The 23,075-nt window shown below is 47.2% G+C and overlaps 1 protein-coding gene across 3 annotated transcripts in view; it reads right to left on the bottom strand.

The window, feature by feature from the left end:
* Positions 1 to 1,600: 1,600 nt before the first annotated feature.
* stpg2 (sperm-tail PG-rich repeat containing 2) overlaps positions 1,601 to 23,075 on the bottom strand; it is a 587,893-nt gene continuing 566,418 nt past the window's right edge. The window contains exons 14-15 of one of the 3 annotated variants that reach the window (XR_015080793.1): positions 16,480 to 16,615; positions 1,601 to 1,931 (exon numbers count right to left, since the gene is read on the bottom strand). The gene's annotated coding sequence lies outside the window, so the exon portion shown is untranslated. Of the gene's footprint in view, positions 1,932 to 15,615; positions 16,616 to 23,075 lie in introns of those variants that run through there. The other 2 variants (XM_086006436.1, XM_086006423.1) reach the window with 2 other exon arrangements.

The following is a 23,075-nucleotide window of genomic DNA, read 5'->3' as shown; positions in this document are numbered from 1 at the left end:
ACGCGCCGGCCGTTGATCTTCAGGGACGCCTGGAATTCCTGTTTTAAAATGATGACTCCCGGGCAGCGTCTGACGTCACGCCGCCCAGGAGTGCAGCCAGCGCGAAGCCTGGAGCGCACAGTGCAAGTGAGACACGCCCCTTGAGGTCTCAGTTTAATAGGACACGCCCCCAATGTTTCTCACAAGCTGCAAAGCATTTTTACATGTAGAGCAGCATTTTAAATAGGTTTTTGGTATTTTTAAGAAGCTTTTGGCAACTTTTATAAACTTTTAAAAACGTTTACATTATTTTGAAGAATCTGAAGTAGTTTTAAACAGAATTAAAGCAATTTAAAGACTTTTAAAAGCCCTGAAAGCATTTTTTTCATTCCATTTATTTAATTAGCAACGTCGTCGTCGTCGTACGTGTCTTCACACTGTTCCCTTTGGGGAACTGTATGAAGTGGTGGAAGGATTTATGGCCGTGATTAACGCTCATTCCGTGACCGTAACCATCTTTGAACCAACCATTAGGGTGGTTAGTCCTATGGCGGGAGGGTTTTACGGGCTCCCACAACCTATACGAGGGGGGGGGGCCACCCACACCCACCCACGGACGCAAATATCCCACTGGATGTCAACCCAGAATTTAGAGCCGGAGCTCCGACTCCACTTGCCGGGACTGTCTGGAGCGGGGTTCAAAACCCTACGCCGTGTGGCCCAGCGGTGGGGATGCTACCGCTACGCCAAAGGCCCACTCCGATTAGCAACGTGAAATGGCTGGAATGAGCACAATTCACGGCATTAAAAGAACTCACAATTGAACTGATGGTGACCTCAGCAATCTCCTCAACGAGGTGGAGGCGCAGCGCCTGCTCATCATTGGTAATGAGAAGTCTAAGGCACCGCAAAAAGGACAGATGATAGCTTGGTCTTTCAAGTGGCAACATAGGGCTCCAGTCACGGGGAGGGAAAAGGCGCAGGAAACGTATGGGTGTCACCTTTTGTGCAGAGTGGGCCTTTTGCGTAGCAGTAAGCATCCCCGCCGCTGGGCCAGAAGGAGTAGGGTTTCGAACCCCGCTCCAGACAGTCCCGGCAAGTGGAGTCGGAGCTCCAACTATAAATTCTGGGTGGATATCCAGCGGGATACTTGCGTCCGCGGGTGTGGGTGGCCCCCCCCCCTCAGATGGGTTGTGGGAGCCTGTAAAACCCTTGCGCCATAGGACTAACCACCCTAATGGCTGGTATGAAGATGGTTATGGTCACGGAAGGAGCGTTAACGTGGCCAGAAATCCTTCCACCACTTCATACAGTTCCCGAAAGGGAACAGTGTGAGGATACGTACGACGATGACCTCTTGCGCAATGCACCTCCTTGGACCCTCAGTCGCAGATGCAAGGGGGCAAATCGTGCAATTGTTAAATTTTTCATTTTATTGACATGTAAAATGTTGTGTTTGCTGTTTTCATTGAAATGTTTATTTGTGACTGAAAGGATATGTAACCTTTTCCTTTAAACAGTGCAGCCTGTAGTCAGTTTGAAAAAAATTAGCAACTTTTATTGGAGCCAAAGTATTTTTACAACAACTATTTGAAAATTAGAACATAGCTAGTTTCCACCTTGAATGTCTTTATTGCACTAAGAAAACAGAAAAAGTCACTTTAAAATGTTAACACATTTTTTTCTGAACTATTCATGTTTACAAATGTTTGAAAAGCAGGAAATAGCTAGTTAACATTTTAAAGTTATAAACTATCTACATCAAAACTGACCCTGAAAACTGTTTTATGATGCAATAAAAGTTCACTGCTTCACTTTAAATTGTGTCTGCTCCTTTCTTTGCCTTGCGGGGGAGGGGGAGGTACAAGGCGCCACTAGCTCGTGAAGGTGTTGGCTACTAGCAGTTCCCGGACATTTTTCTCGCTCACAGGCCTCCTGCTTACATAGATGTCCTTGCAAGGAAGAAATGGAAAGAGTTGTTAAAGTAATTTTAATGAAGTGACTGGCTAGAAAATCACCCCGGCCTATGGCAAGAGAAACGCGTTATCGTCTTGGTAATACATCATACCCGCCTGATCAATTTCACAGCCCGAGATGATTTTCCAATGGCCCAGTAATTCCGTTCCAAACGCGTGAGTATGGTCGGGGTACTTACGCGTCTGGCCGGATGAAATGCCAGTTTTCAGCATGCACAGTGCATGCGGGGAAAACCGGCATTTCCTGTCCTCTGAACGAAGGGGTTCAGAGGCAGAACGCGTGCGACTGCACAGGCAGCGCATGCGCAGTAAAATTCGCTGGTTTCATTCATGCTTTCAGTGAGGTTAAGTCCTTACAACTTACACATGAAAAAAGCATGAGTACAGTTGCTCCAGAGGCTGCGGAGGATGATATATTTTATCGTGGAGCTTCTGAAAGGCAATATTTTTGTTTGGGAAAGGGAGGAAAGTTATTTTAAGAAATGCGGAGGTAAGTTTTAAAGTTTATTTTTGTTTTTTAAAACAGGTTTTCAGTACTGTAGGTAGAAGGAGCAATTGTGGCTATGTGAATTGAATTTGCTGTGTTTATTAAATGTGAAAATGACTCCAACATTTTTAAGAAAGAAACTTTTCATCAGTAATATATTCTTTTAAGTAATTATGTATGTATGTCTGTATATATTCCTTTGCGTATATGTATGTATGTATGTATTCCTTTACTTATGTGTATGAATGTATGTATTTAATTATGACTTTCAGAGAAAGTAACTTATTGGAAAATCATAATTAAATACATACATTCATACACATAAGTAAAGGAATATATACATACATACATATACGTAAAGGAATATATACGCACATACATACATAATTACTTAAAAGAATATATTACTGATGAAAAGTTTCTTTCTTAAAAATGTTGGAGTCATTTTCACATTAATAAACACAGCAAATTCAATTCACACAGCCACAATTGCTCCTTCTACCTACAGTACTGAAAACCCGTTTAAAAAAAAAAAATTAAACTTTAAAACTTACCTCAGCATTTATTAAAATAACTTTCCTCCCTTTCCCAAACAAAAATATCCTTTCAGAAGCTCCACGATAAAAATATATCTTCCACCGCAGCCTCTGGAGCAACTGTACGCATGCTTTTTTCATGTGTAAGTTGTAAGGACTTAACCTCACTGAAAGCATGAATGAAACCGGCGAATTTTACTGCGCACACGCTGCCTGTGCAGTCGCACGCGCTGTGCCTCTGAACCCCTTCGTTCAGAGGGCAGGAAATGCCGGTTTTCCCCGCATGCGCTGTGCATGCTGAAAACCGGCATTTCCTCCGGCCAGACGCGTGAGTACCCCGACCGTACTCACGCGTTTGGAACGGAATTACTGGGCCATTAAGGGGAACAGATAGGGTAGATAGAAACTATTTCCGCTGGTTGGGGAGTCTAGAACTAGGGGGCATAGTCTAAAAATTAGAGCCAGGCCTTTCAGGAGTGAAGTTAAGAAACACTTCTACACACAAAGGGTGGGAGAAGTTTGGAACTCTCTTCTGCAAACAACAGTTGATGCTAGATCAATTGTTAATTTTAAATCTGAGATTGATAGACTTTTGTTAACCAAAGGCATTAGGGGATATGGGCCAAAGGCGGGTATATGGAGTTAGGTCACAGATCAGCCATGATCTCATTGAATGGCGGAACGGGCTCAAGGGGCTGAATGGCCTCCTCCATGTTCCTATAACAGAAAACAACAGAAAAATGGGAGGGGGGTCTCAGGAATCCATCCCTGTGTTTGTTTTGGCTAGCAGAGTTCAGCGAGATAGTGGAACACTCAAAGAAAGGGGCACACTGCAACACGAGACATTAATCAACGTTAAATTGGCAATCTCATCTAGAGAGGCCGTGAGAATGTTGGGGAGGGAATGTTGCATTGATGCAGCAGGGGATATTCTTCTGAGATTAAGGGCTGGATTTGGTCAATGGAGGCGACTTGGAGGTGGGACTGCTGCTTGTCGTGTCCATGTCCCGCCTCCATCCTCGCCTGACCACTCAGAGGGATTTGCCCCTGATTGAGCTTGTTAAGCCCGCCCTGTGGGCTCAGCAGGCCAATTAGGGAGGAAGTCACTGACAGAGCACGTCAACGTCAGACGTGCTATCTGTCAAGACTTCTTGAAAGAAGAAATGACAGCGTTTGACAGCTCTGTGAAGTTGTCAAACACTGACATTCTCTTTAGTTTGATTAGTTTTTGTTGTGAGGACTGAAAAAACATTGTAAAAAAGTAAATTTCAGATGTCCACCAGCCATTACCTGAAATTGACAAGGTGGATGTCCGCTCTCCCGATCCAGCACGGCTAAAGGCTAAAGGCTATAGAAGTAAAAAAAGGTAAGTGAACACCTTTTTAAACTTATCACTCACCTTGCGTACTTACCACTCCACACTTGCACCCATCACTCACCTCTACACCTTACTCCCAGGTGCCGCAGAACTTCTCCACATCTCCTCCAACCCGGCGGGGTTCTCCGTGGTCAGGAAGTCTTCACCTGTGAAGGTAAAATGGCACTAATCCCTTTTTCTGCCTGTTAACTACCTGTTACCAGGCAGTTAAAAGGATTAAAAGCCTTTCCCGCCTCCAGGAGACGGGACCCGAAGCTGCACATCCTCCCGCCTCCTGGCAAAAGGGCACGTAGGCGGGATGGGGGCGGGTTTGCCACCCGCCTCCAATTTCTCCGATTTTACCTGCTGTCCCGCCTCCGTGTCCGCCTCCTCGGGGCTTGGAAAATCGAGCCCTATGACTCTTTGGTGGGGTGGAAGCGAAGGAGTTTCACATCTACAGCTGTGACTGTGCTCTACTTGGCAAAGGCACACTTGACACTGACAGTGGGTGCAAAAATAAGCACGGAGTTCAACTTTCCAGCATTGATCACCAGTGTTTTGATAATCACTAAACAGGCCCAAATGTATTTAAGAAAGATAAATCTTGCATTTGCGAAGCAACTTACCATGTCCTCAAGATGTCCCAAGTGCTCTACAACCAAGGGATTACTTTTGAAGTGTAGTCAGTGTTGTTATGTAAGTAAACGCCGCAGCCAATTTTGTGCACAGACAAAAAACAAATGAATGAATGACCAAGAGACTCTGTTTTGCTGATGTTGGTTGAGGTAGGAATGGTGGCCGAGGCACCAGGAGATCTCTCGACTCTTCAAAATACCGTCACGGGATCTTTTAGTCCACCTGAGAAGGCAGACAGGGCTTCAGTTTACCGTCACGTCTGAAAGACGGCGTCGCTTACAGTGCAGCACTCCCTCAGTACTGCACGGGAGTGTCGGCCCGGATTCATTCTCAATTCCACGGTGGGGCTTCAACACAAAGCCTTCTGATTCAGAGGCAAGAGTGTTACCAAGCTGACATAAAAAGAAGTTGTTATAATAGCTACTGCGAAACTTTCCACGCTGTACGTATCAAACATCTGCAGCAGGAGTTTCCGCTCGGTTGCGCTGGTTTCTTCAGTGCAATGCGCCTGAAATCGGTGTGACCGGCGCAAAAGATCGCGGAATTTCAGGCGCAAATTACGGCCGCCGCAAATCGAGTTTCCGCCATCTTTTGCGCTGGTTTAAAAAAAGTCGCGCTGGAAAGCCGGCCCCTGCCCACAAAACTGGCCGCGCCCCCGATCAAATTAATCACCGTGCGGAGTTTCCGCTAATTGCACCTGTTTGCGAGTCTTCAAGGAGGCTCTTAAAAGTAAGTCTTTTTTTTAGGCACAAGGGCACTAAAAAGCACCTTTAAAAGCTTTTAAATATTATTTTTTTTTAAATTTACTAAGAAACTGATTACTCTACACCAATGAAGCAAGTAAATGCTTCTGTATAGTTTTTTAGAAGTCATTTTTAGTTATTTAAAATCGGGTTACTCACAGGTGGTGATTGACAACGCTTATTTTTTGTGATAAACCCATTTTCAGTTGTACTAATCAAACTGCACCAGGTTACCGCTCTTAAATATTATTTAATGCAAACATTTAAAAAAAGAAGTTCTAAAACGCTGCCCAATGGCCCTGGTTCATGGCAGGTGTGACGCGTGTTGATATGCAAATGAGTTTGAGCGGAAACTTGAGGAAAAAACACACTTCTCAAAACGGGCGCAATTTTGAGCACAATTTACGCCCAGATCGCCGATGCGGCCAAAGCAGGAACTCTTGGCCCCTGGTGTAGTCCCACAATCGTACGCCAATATTCCTATGTGTTGGAAAAGAAATGCAAGCTGAGGTTGCTAAAAATGGCAGTATTCTTCAAGTGAATACTGGACTCCGAACTACTCAGGTAAAGTAATTCATAAAGATTTAATCATTAATTATGTAATGGAAATATCACTACTTACACAACAAAAAAACACTCTTGTGTCTGGTGGCTGAAGGGTCGAAAACCAGAGGGCACAGATTTAAGGTGATTGGCAAAAGAACCAGAGGCGACATGAAGAAAAACATTTTTACGCAACGAGTGGTTAGGATTTGGAATGCGCTGCCTGATAGGGCGGTGGATACAGATTCAATAGCAGCCTTCAAAAGGGAATTTGATAAATACTTGGAGAAAAATTGCAGGGATATGGGGAAAGAGTGGGGGAGTGGGACTCAAAAGTCTTCTATAGGCATATAAATAATAAACAGGTAGTAAGAGGAGGGGTGGGGGAGATTAGAGACCAAAAAGGAGACCCTACGCATGGAGGCAGAGGGCATTGCTGAGGTACTAAATGAGTACTTTGCACCTGTCTTCACCAAGGAAGAAGATGCTGCCAAAGTCATAGTGAAAGAGGAGGTAGTGGAGATACTGGATGAGATAAAAATTGATAAAGAGGAGGTACTAGAAAGGCTGTCTGTACTTAAAGTTGATAAGTCACCAGGACCGGTTGGGATGCATCCTAGGATGCTGAGGGAGGTTAAGGAGGAAATCGCGAAGGTACTGGCCATAATGTTCCAATCCTCCTTAGATACAGGGGACTGGAGAATTGCAAATGTTACACCATTGTTCAAAAAAGGGTGTAAAGATAAGCCCAGCAACTACAATTTGACCTCGGTAGTGGGGAAGTTTTTAGAAACGATAATCAGAGGTAAAGTTAACAGTCACTTGGACAGGTGTGGAGTAATTAAGGAAATCCAGCACGGATTTGTTAAAGGCAAATTGTGTTTAATTAACTTGATTGAGTTTTTTGATGAGGTAACAGAGAGGGTTGATGAGGGCAATGCAGTTGATGTGGTGTACATGGACTTCCAAAAGGTGTTTGATAAAGTGCCACATAATAAGCTTGCCAGCAAAGTTGAAGCCCATGGAATAAAAGGACAGTGGCAGCAGATACGGAACTGGCTAAGTGCCAGGAAACAAAGGTATTCCTCAGTCCGTGTGTTCCTCAGGGGTTTGTTCTAGGACCACTGCTTTTCTTGATATATATTAATGACTTGGACTTGGGTGTACAGGGCACAATTTCAAAATTTGCAGATGACTCAAAACTTGGAAGTATAGTGAACAGTGAAAAGGACAGTGATAGACTTCAAGAAGACATAGCTGGTGAAATGGGCGGACAGGTGGCAGATGAAATTTAACGCAGAAAAGTGTGAAGTGATACATTTTGGTAGGAAGGACGAGGAGAGGCACTATAAACTAAAGGGTACAATCCTAAAGGGGGTGCATGAACAGAGAGACCTGGGGGTATATGTGCACAAATTGTTGAAGGTGGCAGGACAGGTTGAGAAAGCGGTTAAAAAAGCATACAGGATACAGGGCTCCATATATAGAGGCATAGAGTACAAAAGCAAGGAAGTTATGATGAACCTTTAGAAAGCTCTGGTTTGGCCTCAGCTGGAGTATTGTGTCCAATTCTGGGCACCACACTTCAGGAAGGGTGTGAAGGCCTTAGAGAGGGTGCAGAAAAGATTTACAAGAATGGTTCCTGGGATGAGGGACTTCAGTTACGTGGATAGACTAGAGAAGCTGGGATTGTTCTCCTTAGAGCAGAGAAGGTTGAGAGGAGATTTGATAGAGGTGTTCAAAATCATGAGGGGTCTAGACAGAGCAGATAAAGAGAAATTGTTCCTATTGGTGGTAGGGTCGAGAACCAGAGGACACAGATTTAAGGTGATTGGCAAAAGAATCAAAGGCGACATGAGGGAAAACTTTTTTTACACAGCGAGTGGTTAGGATCTGGAATGCACTGCCTGAAAGGGTGGTGGAAGTAGGTTCAATAGTAACATTCAAAAGAGAATTGGATAAGTACCTAAAGGAAAACAAACTTAGAGGGCTACGGGGAAAGGGCAGGGGAGTGGGACTAGCTGAAGTACTCTCGCAGAGAGCCAGCACAGGCTCGATGGACTGAATGGTCTCCTTCTGTTCTGTAACCTTTCTATGAGTCTATGGGCCCGATTTTCTGGATCGTGCGGGAAATGTTTGGGTTCCCCGAATGTGGGGTACCGACCCGAAAAAAAATGGGTCAGCCAGCTGGATGCAATTTTCCCTCAAGTGGCCAATTAAGTTCCAGCGTGTGGGCAGCCTTGCTAATTGTCCATTTCCAGTCAGAAAGCCCCACAGTATGATGTCATCATTCGTGTTGCTTTTAAAGTGTCCAGCAAGCTTCTCCACCTTTGCAGGCTTCTCAACCACTCTTGCACAGTGGCAGAGGAGCCTGCACCAGCTGCTGCCAGTGGCAGAGGCCGAGCTGCGGCCAAATTCAACGAGACATCACTGCAGACCTTGGTGGATGGGGTAAGGGCCCACAGGGAGGTCCTCTACCCTCGCTCAGGGAGGAAGAGGCCTCCCAAAGAGTCCAGGGCTGCCTGGATGGAGGTGGCAGCAGAGGTAAACTCTCTGGGAGTCACCCGTCTCACCTGGATGCAGTGCAGGAAGCGCTTCCATGACCTTCACCGCACAGGGAAAGCAAGTACGAAGTTTCCATCACCCTCAACCTGATCCCCATTGCCTTTCCCCAACAGCACTCAGCTTCAGCAATCTCTTCCTCCACATCCCACTTCACAGTCACATCCATGCACCCTTACCCATTCCGTTTTTCTCTATGCTCACATTCACACAACTATTCCACCATCCAGTCTTGTAAATAGTTTTAATGCCATCATTTTCCTGTACATAAAAAATCTGGTGGCAGCTGCTGCAGTTATGGCGTCTGTCATTTGGCGAATGGGGATATCACATAGAGGCTTAGGATAACTTGCAGATGTCAGCAAGCTGGTCAAATAGGTAGGAAAGTGTAGGCATGGGCCACTGTCCATGGTCAGTTAAGAAGCAGTGAGGCTGCAGTGTTTGATGTACCAGGCTACGCAAATCTGCCCAGGATGAGTGCGTTCCTTGCATTCTGCCCAGCAATGTTCTCGCGCACTGGTGCCGTTGGTTGGCGGGCCTCTGCAGGATGCTCGTTTCCGTCCTCCTCCTCCTCCTCCTTCTTCTCCTCCTCAGCATCATCCTCATCCGAGGCGGCTCTGTGAGGAGCCTCTTGGTTCTGCGGAATCGGCAAGCCACGACGCTGTGCCATGTTGTGAAGTACACAGCATACCACGACGATTTTGGAGACCCTGGCTGATGAGTACTGTAGGGCTCCACCTGATCTATCGAGGCATCTGAAGCGCATCTTCAGCAATCCGATGGTTTGCTCGATAATGCATCTGGTGGTAATGTGGCTGGAGTTGTAGCGCTCCTCAGCTTCGCTGGCTGCTCTCCTCAACGGCGTCATTAGCCAAGAGCGCAGGGGATATCCCTTGTCTCCAAGTAGCCATCCTTGAAGTTCGTTTGGCGGACTGAATAGCGGAGGCACAGTAGACTGGTGCAGTATGAAGGAGTCATGGCAGCTGCCAGGGAACCTGGCACAAACATGCAAAATCACCTTCTTGTGGTCACACACCAGCTGAACGTTAAGGGAGTGGAAGCCCTTGTGGTTGACAAAAACTCCTGGATTGCGGTGGGGTGCCCTAAGGGCCACATGTGTGCAGTCAATGACGCCCTGCACCCTTGGAAAGTCTGCCAGCTGAGCTAATCCAAGCGCTCGCGCCGTCACACTTGCGCGATTCCTGGTGAAATGGATGTGATTGTGCGCGAGGGCAAAGAGTGCATCGGTTACCTGCGTGATGCAAGTGTGTGTGGCCGCCTGGGAGATGCCGCTGATGTCTGCTGCTGATCCCTGGAAGGAGCCTGAGGCATAAAAGTTGGGTGCGGTGGTGACTTTGATGGCCACTGGTAAGGAGTGTCGACCTGGTGCTCTGGGCTCCAGGTCTTGCTGCAGCATTGCGCAGATGTCAGTCACAACCTCTCGCGAAAGTCGGAGCCACCTCTGGCACTGCTGCTCAGTCATGTTGAGGTAGCTGACCCTGTGTCTGTAGACCCTGTTTGGGGGGTGTCTCCTGCGCCGACGGCCTTCCATGCGCTGGCCCCTTTTGGCCTGTGCTGCCCCAGGTGGCTGAGCTGCAGCCTGCCGCTCCTGCTGGTGCTGCTGTTGTTGCTGGAGTTGCTCCAGCCTCCTCTGCTGTTGGAGATCTTCTAATGCCAGGAAGGGAAGGAACAAAAGGCCTCCCATGCTTCTGGCAGATGCCTCTGTTGAGGAGGCGCTGAGTTAGGGTGGTGAGAGGGGCTTCCCAGGAGCTTACACTGGAGAAGTGTGTGAAGCTCCAACCTTCCACAGCTGTGCCTAAGCCTTCAAAAAGTTGCCCCAAGCCTTCAGCAACAAGGTCCTGCAGCCTGCAAATGCTGCCTGTTTAAATCTCTTCAGTCCTGATTGACCTGCAGCTGAAAACATGCAAGCCAACTCTGTTCACGCCAGGTTTCATCAGCAGTGTTCCCACCAGGCATGTTTTATTTACGTGGGGAAAGGCTGAAAGTTGCAAGGGACCCTGAAAATAGGATTAAACATGCTAATAATTGATCATTAGGCTCCCGCCGACCATTCCCGCCTGCGGCGGGTGGGACTGATTCGGGTCCCACTGAAACACGGGGGCGAAAGTCGGGCGGGGCGGGGAATCGGGCGGGGGGGGGTCGCGACCCCCTATTTCTGCAATTTTCGGCCCCTGCCTGCCTGAAAACCCGCCCGACGGCTGGGAGAAAATCGGGGCCTATGATTCTGCTATTCGTATTTACACCTCTTCTTGACCCATCTTTTGTTTCTTTACTTGTCCCATTACCATCTCCTTTTGCTTTGTACAATCATCCCTTTTGTTATTTACTCTCTCCTGCCTTCCATCCTATCACAGACCTTCCCTTTTGTTCTTTCCTCCCCTCCTCCACTTTCCCTGCTTCTGCACTTGCTTAAAACCTGTTACATCTCTAACTTTTTCCAGTTCTGACATCGACCTGAAACATTGACTGTTTCTCTCTCCGCAGATGCTGCCTGGCCTGCTGAGCATTTCCAGCATTGTCTGGTTTTTATTACTCAAGAATCACTGTTTTTTTTTTAATTCATTGATGGGATGTGGGCGTCGCTGGCTAGGCCTGCATTTAGTGCCCATCCCTAATTGCCCTTGAGAAGATGGTGGTGAGCCGCCTTCTTGAACCGCTGCAGTCCATATGGTGTAGGTACACCCACAATGCTGTTAGGAAGGGAGTTCCAGGATTTTGGCCCAGCGACAGTGAAGGAACGGCGATACAGGTCCAAGTCAGGATGGTGTGTGGCTTGGAGGGGAACTTGTAGGTGGTGATGTTCCCATGCGTCTGCTGCCCTTGTCCTTCTAAGTGGTAGAGGTCGCGGGTTTGGAAGGTGCTGTTGAAGGAGCTTTGGCGAGTTGCTGCAGTGCATCTTGTAGATGGTACACACTGCAGCCACAGTGCGCCGGTGGTGGAGGGAGTGAATGTTGAAGGTGGTGGATGGAGTGCCAATCAAGCGGGCTGCTTTATCCTGAATGGTGTCGAGCTTCTTGAGTGTTGTTGGAGCTGCACTCATCCAGGCAAGTGGAGAGTATTCCATCATACTCCTGACTTGTGCCTTGTAGATGGTGGAAAGGCTTTGGGGAGTCAGGAGGTGAGACACTCGTCACAGTCAGACAGGCTTTCTCATTTCACAAATCATCTGGAAAGATTTTAAAAATTCACAACTTGGAAGGGTTTGGTGAGAGACTCAGACCTTTAGTTACAGCCAGGAAGGAAAGATACTGGGTGTCTGGGAGTGGAGTGGAGCACCAGGCGATTGGGGCGGGTGCGGTGCGGTGAGTGTGAAGATTGCAAAGAAAGGTTCGGTCAAGTGTCGAGCTGTACCCGTTGCCATTACAGGAGCTGAAAATTAGAATTAGAGCAACACGAACCAACTGGCTCTGCCCGCCCCTCTTCGGCAATCTTGTCCGTGCCCGGGTGGCCCTGGCACGGAGTCCACCGGTTACACTTGAGGCTTTCCATAGCCAGTGGGACTGGAATGTGTAGTAAAAGAAAGCAAGATCTTGCATTTCTAAAGCGCCTTTCACGACCTCAGGACTTCCCAAAGTGCTTTACAACCAATGAAGCACTTTTGTTGAAGTGCGGTCACTGTTGTAATGTGGGAAACGCGGCAGTCAATTTGCGCACAGCAAGCTCCCACCAACAGCAACGTGATAATGACCAGATCATCTGTTTCTTTAGTGATGTTGATTGAAGGACAAATATTGGCCCAGGACGCCTTTATGTGATTATTATTATTTAAGTTGATAAGTTTGCTTATTTTTTTAATGATTTAGACTTCTATTAGTTGCGCCCCTTTAAAAAGGGGGGGCACTTTGGCTTGTTTTTGTTTGCTGACACTGGGTGGGGGCGCAACCAAACGAATGGGGTGACTTTGCAAAAATAATGAAAAGTGATCGAGGATTTCATTCAACATCGTGTTTATTGATTGCACAACAGATCAATGTGTCACAGCAGAGAGGAAGCGACCTGCTCAATACAGGTGCCGTTATTTTAATATTTGTAACAAACTCCCATCCGCCAACATGTGAGGCAACAGGCAAGAAAATATCATTTCACCACAAGGCCAGGAAACCAATACAGATGGAAAATCAGTCTCCGCCTTGTTCCCCACATTCGCCCGTGAAGCATAAAGTCATCAGGAATTCATCAATTTCTAATTCAAGTGACTGAACTGTTCAAATACCATACTTAATATTCTATCAGGTAGATTCCCTTCCACCTTCCCCCTTCCATTTAATCAACTTGGAATCTCTAGACTGGGTGAATTATAAAGATGCCCAACTTTTTCAGTATGAACTTGAATTCATTTGTAATGTAATTATTTGCTCATTTTTATATGCATGTTAAAATTGATTATTTTTGCTTTGTAACTGCCTTTAGAAATGTACTAAATTGCAACACGTTTATATGACATTGAATGTACAGCACAGAAACAGGCCATTCGGCCCAACTGGTCTATGCCGGTTGACGTAATAAAACTCACTACGTGCTTGGTTTGAGCGTAAAGCAAGGCTTTAATCAACTTGTTTCAGAACATGGAAGTCTAGTTGTATTTCACTAGCTCCTTGCCTTACAAAATGTCCCTAGCAAGCTGGGGCCGACGCCCGAGTATTTATACTCCTTGGACGGCGCCACCAGCTGGCCGTCCAGCGTTATTTCATAAGTAGTTTCTTGATGATGAGATTTATGACACCGGTGTTTATGCTCCACACGAGCTTCCTCCCACCCCTCTTCATCTCACCCTATCGCCCTATCCTTCTATTCCTTTCTCCCTCATGTGTTTATCCAGCTTCCCCTTAAATGCCTCTACGCTATTCGCCTCAACCCCTCCCTGTGGTCGCGAGTTCCACATTCTCACCACACTCTGGATAAAGAAGATTCTCCTGAATTCCCTATCGGATTTGTTAGTGACTGTCTTATATTTATGACCCCTAGTTTTAGACTCTCTCCCCACAAGTGGAAACATCTTCTCTACATCTCCCCCATCAAACCCCTTCACAATTTTAAACTGCTCGATTAGGTCACCCCCTCAGCCTTCTCCTTTCTAGAGAACAGAGCCTCAGCTCGTTCAGCCTTTCCTGATGGTTGTAACCTCTCAGTTCTGGGGTCAATCTTGTATATCTTTCTTTGCACTTTCTTCAGTGCCTCTCTAACCTTTTAGTAATATGGAGACCAAAACTGTATATAATATAAAGCTCTCTCTCCCAGGCCTAAGCCTCCACTCTCTCCCGTTCCAGTTCCCAGCCATTAGCCCCCGACCTCCCATTAGCTCATGGCCTCAAGCGCCTGCTCTCCTCCAGCCCCAGGGCCCACTGCTTTGTTCCTTATCAGCCTTGACCCCCAGTCCCAATCTGATCACCCTTCACCCCACACCCCACCCTACCCTCGCCCCGCCCAATGCAGCCGCCCTGGCACATCAAGTTCAAGAAAGGGCGCATCAATACCAGGATCAGGATGGACCCCTGACTTTCCCCCCACGCCCCCGCCCCTCACCTCTCACAAATCTGTCTCCAAACTTAGCCAAAGAAATTCAAAACGCAGGCTTGTCATGTCTGGGGTGGGGTGGGGAGGAAGGGGGGTGCGGTTAAGGGGGGTTATTTCAACTTCCGCCTCCCCCCAGCCCGTTTGTCGCCTGAATAACAAGTGTCCGGGGGAGGTTGTGAGCTCAAGGCCCACCAGATGCGATTTTCAGGCGGGCCTGTACATGATCGGAGCCTTGCACGCCCACGTGATGGGAGGTTGCTTCCAGATGGAAGTCAGGGGTCCTACACCAATTGTGGGCAGAGTGCCCTTAAAGGGACAGCTGGAGGCTCGCTTCATGAAGAGTGTGGAACTTTTTTTTGGAGGGGGTGTGGTGATTTTTGGTGGGGTGGGGGGGTCAGGAGGAGCATGAATGTTTCTCATGGCCCCACAAAAATACTGCGACCCCGGTGCACCTCCTCGTGCCTATTACGACTTACATAGAACACACAGCACAGGAACAGGTCATTCGGCCCAACTGGTCTGTGCCGGTGTTTATGCTCCACACCAGCCTTCTCCCACTCCTCTTCATCTCACCCTATCAACACATCCTTCCATTCCTTTCTCCTTAATCTGTTTATCTAGCTTCCCTCTAAATGCATCTATGCTATTCGTCTCAACTACTCCTTGTGGTAGCGAGTTCCACATTGTCTGGGTAAAGACGTTGCTCCTAAGTTCCCCATTGGATTTATTTGGTGACTATCTTATATTTATGGCCCCCTAGTTTTGGATTCTTCCCACAAGTGGAAACATCTTCTCTGGTGTCTCCCATTTCGGATCGCCCCTGGAATCATCAGATTTCCTGTCCTGAGTTGTATGCTAGCACCCGTAGAGCGCTTGGCACCTCGCTTGAATTATGCTGATGAGACCCGAACCTGAGGCTGGGAGTCTGGGCTTCCCGACACTGGGCACGGGGTAATAATAAATCATCGCCGTACTGCTTCGAGATGGGACTGAGGAGGGTGTTGTGGGGGGAGGATGGTGATGGGACTCAACCTGTGATCTATCATTTGACTCAAGTGTCTCTATACTGCTGGGACTCTTGGCAAGGATTAAGAAAATTAGTTTGATGTCCAGGAGGCGAGATGAGACAACCTTTGCTACTATCAGAGGCTCGGGAACCTGATTAAGGGCTATATGTCTGTGAGGGGGATGAGCTAGCGCCTTTAACGTAGTAAAACATCCCAAGGCGCTTCACAGGAATATAATCATCATCAACAACAACTTGCATTTATATAGCACCTTTAATGTAGTAAAACATCCCAAGGAGCTTCACAGGAGCAAATATCAGACAAAATTTAACACTGAACCATATAGAGAGATATTAGGACCGATGACCAAAAGCTTGGTCAAAGAGGTAGGTTTTAAGGAGCGCCTTAAAGGAGGAGAGAGAGGCGGAGAGGTTTAGGGAAGGAATTCCAGAGCTTAGGGCCCAGGTGGCTGAAGGCACGGCCGCCAATGGTGGGTGTGAAGAGAAGTGGGGGACGCGCAAGAGGCCAGAATTGGAGGAGCGCAGAGCTCTTGGAGGATTAAGGGCTGAAAGTAAAAGACAGGCAAAGACAGAGGGAAACAGGGACAGATTTAGAGAGAGGCAAAGTGCTGGGAGGCGCACAAAGAGAATGGGAGACATACCACAGAAGCTTAAAGGAACGGAGAGAAAGAGTGAGGAAAAAGTCCGACAGAAATACACAGATACAATGAGAGAAAGCGTGTGAGCGGCATTCAGAGAGAGGGGTAGACAGAAAGAGTGGGAGAGAAAGACTGAGAGAGAAAGACAGAAAGAGTGGGAGAGAAAGACCGAGAGAGAAAGACAGAAAGAACTAGCGACTGACACACGAGCAGATAAACAGCCAAAGGGTAGGAGAGCCGCAATTAATTATTTTATTAGGTTTGTTCCTGAACAATGACACGGAAGATTAACTAATAGTATTATTAAAAAGACCAAGTCCCCCATCTACAGTTTTGTTTCTTTACTATAGATCTGACTGGTCCATGTCAACTAATAAATCAGTCAGACGATTGAAAAGCAGGTGAAATAATCTGTGCTCAATGAAGCCAGTGCCAGGTGACGCCAATGCTGAAAGCTTACGTGAGACAGCTGCTTCTTTTTGAAGAACTTTGTGCGTGTGAAGCGCTTTAAGATTATTTTTGGGGTGGGGGGAGCCGTGAAGAGTCAGTACATTTCTCTTCGTCTTCAGAAACTCCATGCCTCTTCATCCGTTTACCTTGATTTAAGAAATCAGAGGGTGAAAATCAAGCACCAGTGACGATCCCTTGGCCTAAGTACGAGCGGCCAGACACTCGCTCTGCCCACCCTCCCTCCTCAGCGACTCCTACACAAATTCCAGCAACGCAGTTCTATGTCCCGCAAGAGAGCCAGAGGCGACGTGAGGATTTTTTTAACTTTTTTACGCAACATGTGGTTAGGATTTAGAATGCGCTGCCTGATAGGGCGGTGGATACAGATTCAAATAGTAACCTTCAAAAGGGAATTGGATAAATACTTGAAGGAGAAAAAATTGCAGGGATATGGGGAAAGAGCCGGGGAGGGAGTGGGACTGACTGGATTGCTCTTCGGAAGAGCCGGCGCAGATTCAATGGGCCGAATGGCCTCCTTCCTTAGTCTATGATTTTATTTATTGTCAGATGTGGGCATCGCTGGCAAGGCCGGCATTTATTACCCATCCCTAATTGCCCTTGAGAAGGTGGTGATGAGCCACCGCTTTCTTAACAACTGAGTGGCTCGCTAGGCCATATCAGAGGGGCAGTTAAGAGTCAACCACATTGCTGTGGGTCTGGAGTCACATTGTAGGCCCAGACTGGGTAAGGACGGCAGACTTCCTTCAAAGGACAGGAGTGAACCAGATGGGTTTTATATGACAATCCGATAATTTCATGGTCACCATTACTGAGACTTGCTTTTTATTCCAGATTTATTTAATTCAATTTAAAATCCCCAGCTGTCGTGGTGGGATTTAAACTCATGTCTCCACAATCATTAAATCCAGGCCTCTGGATTACTAGTCCAGTAACATAACCACTATGCTACCGTTCCTATTCTATGATTCTTTGAACAGCTTACACATAATATTTAGTCTTTACAGTGTGACTGGCAGACAGTCGAATATCATTTGCATTGCATCAGCAATTTACCAATTTTTAGCAAACTGCGTAAACAAATCCTATTTTCTGAATAGACGGTTTAATATGAGTTGATCTTGGCGTCCAATCTTTAGCTTTTGAAACATGCATGTTGGGCACGGGAAGGATTTGTGACATGGTCTCACTTCAGCAAGAATCAGCTTCTTAATCCCCTCCTCTGTGACAATCTATTCTTTCAGACCTCTTACATGCGCTTTGTGTTTTCTCTCTTAAATCCAGGCAGCAAAAGTAATAAAGTTGGAGGGTCACAGCATGGTATTTAATTGACACACCGGATTAGGATGCCTTGGAGGAAGTTAACTCCGCTAACCCTTGACCCTGGAGCCAGACATGACGGCAGTTCTTGTTTTCCTTTCTCGCTGCGCCTCCGTCCACCTCCCTTCTTCTTTCTCTTTAATACAATGCTCATTAGTTCCGGAATTTGAGACCCCTCAATAATTCAAAGGATCCACTACCAACACAATCCCTTGCTACTTTGTGGAGACGATTATTGATTCAGTGAAGCATGCACAGGGTTCTGTGATAGGTGACACAATAATTTGAAACGTCATGTAATCCTTATCAATCACCCTGGCTATGGGAGCATGGTTCTAAAGTTTAGTGGTTTTGTAATGTTAAGAAATATACATATATATATATATATATACATATCTGTACATATACACATACATACATATATACACATATATGTGTACACACACACATATATATAGGGGTCACGTACTTAAGTTGTATAAGGCCAGATCTAGGTTAGATATCAGGAGGTGGTTCTTTTCCCAGAGAACAGTGGGCCTCTGGAACAGGCTGCTGTCTGGTGCTGTGGACGCTGATTCACTGAATTCCTTTGAGCGAGAGCTGGACCTGTTTCTGGCTGGGGCGGAGATCACCTCGTACAGCAGGGTAGGTACTGCGGGGAACTCAGGGCCAGAGTGAGCTCCTGGACGAATTTCGAGCGCCTCAATGGGTCGGAGAGGAATTTCCCAGGTTTTTTCCCCCCCCCCCCCCCCCCCCCAATTGGCCTGGGTTTTTTAATCTGGTTTTTCGCCTCTCCCAGGAGATCACGTGGTTTCGGGTGGGGTGGAGAGTGTACGTATTGTGATACACGAGGTAGCGCAACCGTGTGGGACAGGCTGGATGGACCAGAGGGTCTTTACCCGCCCTTCATTGTTCGTATGTTTGGATATATAAATATACACATGTGTACAATACACACACACATACACACACACACACACATCTATATATATATATACATATACAATTATATATATAAAATATACACATATATAATATACATATACAGAGTGAGAGGGGTCATAATGAATGTACAATATATATATCTTCTGGTTTTTAATTCCAATGGTTATTCTAGTATATATAAGATGATATTTGTAGAATACAGTTGGTATCACAACCTATACTGAGCAATTAGTTGACTTTGTAGGATACAGAGCAGCCAATTTGCGCACAGCAAGCTCCCACAAACAGCAATGTGATAATGACCGGATAATCTGTTTTAGTGATGTTGGTTGAGGGATAAATATTGGCCCCAGGACACCGGGGGAGAACTCCCCCTGCTCTTCTTCAAAATAGTGCCGTGGGATCTTTCACACCCACCTGAAGGAGCAGGCGGGGCCTCGGTTTTAGCGTCTCATCTGAAAGACGGCCCCCCCGACAGTGCAGCACTCCCTCAGCACTGCACTGGAGTGTCAGCCTAGATTTTGTGCTCAAGTCTCTGGACCCACAACCTTCTGACTCAGAGGATGAGAGTGCTACCCACTGAGCCACGGCTGACGTTATTTCTGAAAGGGTTGTGATCTTTCCCAAAGTGCGGCGTGACGTAGTTGGCAGGAGGTGATGGCTGAGATACTTAGCGACTGTAACAGCTCCAGAGAACCCAAGGAAGTTTAACATTCACAACCTGTCTGTAAGCTGCTTACTTAAAGGAGCTTTATGTATTCATTTGCATAAATTTAAGAGAGTCACTAATAAATCCAATAGGGAATTCAGGAGAAACTTCTTTACCCAGAGAGTGGTGAGAATGTGGAACTCGCTACCACAGGGAGTGGTTGAAGCAAATAGCGAAGATACATTTAAGGGGAAGCTGGAAAAACACACGAGGGAGTAAGGAATAGAAGGAGATGTTGATAGGGTGAGATGAGGAGGGGTGGGAGGAGGCTCGTGCGGAGCATAAACACCGGCACAGACCAGTTGGGCTGAACGACTTGTTTCTGCGCCGTACACTCCATGTAATACCGAACATTACATGTTGATATGAAAAGAATGCTGCTATAAAGTGCCTTTGTAACAAAATCTGATTATCATCTGATCGTTTGCACAAAGCTGCGGTCAATGTTTCAACAGTAATAGCGCTGTGGGCTCTGCGAGGAGTGCACACAAAGTACACCTTGATTTATACACTCCTGGGATCCTGGCAAAACACTGCCTGAGTTATTTAGTTTTGATTAGCTGAAGAAGTAAAGAACCGCTCTTGATCAACGACAGCAGAAAGCCATGCATGCTCACATAAATAACTGCGGCTGCATTAGTTGTAGACAGTTCAGTGAATGCTTGGTACTAAGAGAATGGGACATTTGCCCATTAGATTAATAGGCTGCTTATGAAAGCACCTATACAGTATAATTACAGCAGGTCATCAAATAGCGCACTGTAAGAGGTAACAATGGAAACTTCTTTGAACTGTCTCATTGGCTAGTCATACCTTTTGTTGCCAATTTAACATTAACCTTGCAAGATCAATGTACTGACTGCACTAATTTCTTCCTGGCTTCAGAGATTTATAGGCCTGGAAAGAGCAGCTAAACCACTGCTGAGAACCTGCTGGGGCTGATTTATTTTCTGTAATAGCGCAGGAACCCGACCGCATGAATCGCCTCAGGCCGGCGGTCCTTGCGCCTTAAAGGACCAGTGTCCCCTCGGTAACCCCCAGCCACACACACTGGCCTACCCAGGCTCCAGCTCTTTTCAGGCCTTCTTGCATTTAACGCGCCGTTTCCTCTGCAAAGGTTTCGATCATTTCAGCCTGACGTTAGAGCAACAGTTGGCAAATTTACTCGCGCTGGGCGCTGGTACGAAATGCCTGGAACAATGGGGTAGAAATTTGTTCCCGGGTGGTGGCGCAAAAAACAGGCGGGCTGCAGTGGAACTCAATATCGGGCACTGCGTATAACGGGCGCTGCGTATAACGGGCGCTGCGTATAACGGGTGCTGCATATAACGGGCACTGCGTATAACGGGCGCTAACGGGCGCTGCGTATAACGGGCACTGCGTATAACAGGCGTTGCGTATATCGGGCGCTGTGTATAACGGGCACTGCGTATATCGGGCGCTGCATATAACAGGCGTTGAATATAACAGGCGCTGTGTATATTGGGCGCGGTGTATAACGGGCACTGAGTATAACGGGCACTGCGTATATCGGGCGCTGTGTATAACGGGCGCTGCGTATAACGGGCGCTGTGTATAACGGGCACTAAGTATAACGGGCGCTGCATATAATGGGCGCTGTGTATAACGGGCACTGAGTATAACGGGCGCTGCATATAATGGGCGCTGTGTATAACGGGCGCTGCGTATAACGGGCGCTGCGTATAACGGGCACTGAGTATAACGGGCGCTGCGTATATTGGGCGCTGTGTATAACGGGCACTGAGTATAACGGGCGCTGCATATAATGGGCGCTGTGTATAACAGGCGCTGCGTATATCGGGCGCCGTGTATAACCTCTAGACTTGACTATTCCAACGCACTCCCGGCTGGCCTCCCACATTCTGCCCTACGTAAACTTAAGGCCATCCAAAACTCGGCTGCCCGTGTCCTAACTCGCACTAAGTCCCGTTCGCCCATCACCCCTGCGCTCGCTCCTGGTTAAGCAGCGCCTCGATTTCAAAATTCTCATCCTTGTTTTCAAATCCCTCCATGGCCTCGCCCCTCCCTACCTCTGTAATCTCCTCCAACCCCACAACCCCCCGAGATCTCTGCGCTCCTCCAATTCTGGCCTTTTGAGCATCCCTGATTATAATCGTTCAACCATTGGTTGCCGTGCTTTCTGTTGCCTAGCTCATAAGCTCTGGAATTCCCTGCCTAAACCTCGCCACTTCTCTTTCCTCCTTTAAGACGCTCCTTAAAACCTACCTCTTTGACGAAGCTTTTGGTCACCTGCCCTAATATCTCCTTATGTGGCTCGGTGTCAAATTTTTGGTCTTAAAATACTCCTGTGAAGCGCCTTGGGACGTTTTACTACGTTAAAGGCGCTATATAAATACAAGTTGTTGTTGTTGTTGAGGTGATCTCCGCCCCAGCCAGAAACAGGTTCAGCTCTTGCTTGAAGAAATTCAGCGAATCAGCATCATAGCATCATAGAATGGTTACAGCACAGAAGGAGGCCATTCGGCCCGTCGAGCCTGTGCCGGCTCTCTGCAAGAGCACTTCAGCTAGTCCCACTCCCCCCGCCCTTTCCCCGTAGCCCTGCAAAGTTTTTTCCTTCAGGTACTTATCCAACTCCCTTTTGAAAGCCACGATTGAGTCTGCCTCCACCACCCTTTCAGGCAGTGCATTCCAGATCCTAATCACTCACTGAGTAAAAAAGTTTGCCCTCATGTCGCCTTTGGTTCTTCTGCCAATCACCTTAAATCTGGTCCTCTGGTTCTCGACCCTTCCGCCAATGGGAACAGTTTCTCTCTATCTACTCTGCCCAGACCCCTCATGATTTTGAACATCTCTATCCAAACTCCTCTCAACCTTCTCTGCTCCAAGGAGAACAACCCCAGCTTCTCTAGTCTATCCACGTAACTGAAGTCCCTCACCCCTGGAACCATTCTTGTAAATCTTTTCTGTACCCGCTATAAGGCCTTCACATCCTTCCTAAAGTGCGGTGCCCAGAACTGGTCACAATACTCCAGTTATCGCCGAACCCGTGTTTTCTAAAGATTCACCATAACTTCATCATATCCACTGCACCAGACAGCAACTGTTGTGTATGTACCTTTAACGGAATAACTGGTCTTAGACTGCAGTACCGGCAGTGACCACCCCTGTATAAAAGGCCCTAGCAGGCTTCTGTAGTTTCAGTTTCAAGCTGCCTCTTGTTCAGTAAAGTACCTGTTAAACTGTTCTCCCGAAGTCCGTGTAATATTGAGGTGCGGACTTTACAGTGGCGACGAGTAAGTTCGAACTCACCTGCAGTGTGGCATCATCTCACGGGGATCTCGCCTGAAAGGAAGGTCCTGGAAGGTCGTAGTCTGAGCAACGGGCGTCGACCGAGGGCAACTGCCCAAAGAATCCATCGGTGTTTGGAGAATTGCGGGAGAGACTGTGGTTCCAGCGAATCGTGCTGGTAGCAGGTAGCGCGCTGAACCTTCCGGACTGCGGCGGGCTCAAGCTCGATCGAGCGGCTCTACAAATCGGGCCGCGCAGCGTCGCCGGGAAAAGAAAACAAGAGAGAGAGGGTGGAGCGCACAGGGTGCGGTCGGTGCTCGAGAACAGGACAGCGGAGAGAAACT

Source organism: Somniosus microcephalus, chromosome 2 (genome assembly GCF_052327205.1).
Source record: "Somniosus microcephalus isolate GS21.2 chromosome 2, FLI_Smic_1.0, whole genome shotgun sequence".
In the NCBI taxonomy this organism is placed as follows: domain Eukaryota; kingdom Metazoa; phylum Chordata; class Chondrichthyes; order Squaliformes; family Somniosidae; genus Somniosus; species Somniosus microcephalus.
Note: the sequence above shows the minus strand (reverse complement) of the source record. Positions and strands in the feature narration are given on the sequence as shown.